This window comes from Orycteropus afer, unplaced genomic scaffold (genome assembly GCF_000298275.1).
Source record: "Orycteropus afer afer isolate SDZICR_OR568_19922 unplaced genomic scaffold, OryAfe1.0 scaffold00024, whole genome shotgun sequence".
Lineage (NCBI taxonomy): Eukaryota > Metazoa > Chordata > Mammalia > Tubulidentata > Orycteropodidae > Orycteropus > Orycteropus afer.
In genome coordinates this window covers 10,012,937-10,013,688 of record NW_006921611.1, presented here as the reverse complement: position 1 = coordinate 10,013,688, position 752 = coordinate 10,012,937, and the positions used below count along the sequence as shown (strand labels likewise).

At 34.2% G+C, this 752-nt stretch overlaps 1 non-coding gene across 1 annotated transcript; it reads left to right on the top strand.

The window, feature by feature from the left end:
* The first annotated feature begins 402 nt into the window (after positions 1-402).
* LOC122152265 lies at positions 403-510 on the top strand. The gene has a single exon (XR_006164486.1). It is a non-coding gene; the product is annotated as a U6 spliceosomal RNA (small nuclear RNA).
* The last annotated feature ends 242 nt before the right edge of the window (positions 511-752 follow it).

Genomic DNA, 752 nt, shown 5'->3' with positions numbered 1-752 from the left:
TAGTGAGATTGGTTCAAAATCAGGAAGTGTGTACATCAGGGCTGTATCTTTACACTATACTTATTCAATCTGTATGATGACCAAATAATCCAAGAAGCTGGACTATATGAAGTGAAATGTAGTGTCAAGATTGGAGGAAGACTCATTAACAACCTGTGAAATGAAGATGGCACAAACTTGCTTGCTGAAAGTGAAGAAGACTTGAAGCTCTTACTGATGAAGATCAAAGACTACAGCCTTAAGTACAGATCATATCCTAACATAGAAAACAAAAATCCTCACAACTTGACCAATAAACAACATCACAATAAATGTAGAAAAAAAATAATTTGTCAAGGATTTCAATTTACTTGGATACAAGATCAACGCCTGTGAAAGCAGCAATTAAGAAATCAGAAGACAGTGCTCACTTTGGCAGCACATATATTAAAATTGGAACAATACAGAAAAGATTAGCATGGCAATCTGCACAAGGATGACACACAAATTCATGAAGCATTCCATATTTTAAAAAAGAAAGAAAGAAATCAGAAGACATCTTACACTGGGTAAATATGCTGCAAAAGATCTCTTTAAAATCTTTAAGAATAAAAATGTCACTTTGTAGACCATTGTGTGCTTGACCCAAGCCATGGTATTTTCAATAGCTTTTTATGCATATGAAAGCAGGACAATGAATAAGGAAGACCATAGATGAACCGAATGGATTTGAAATATGGTTTGGAGGAACAATGTTGAAATTACAATGGACT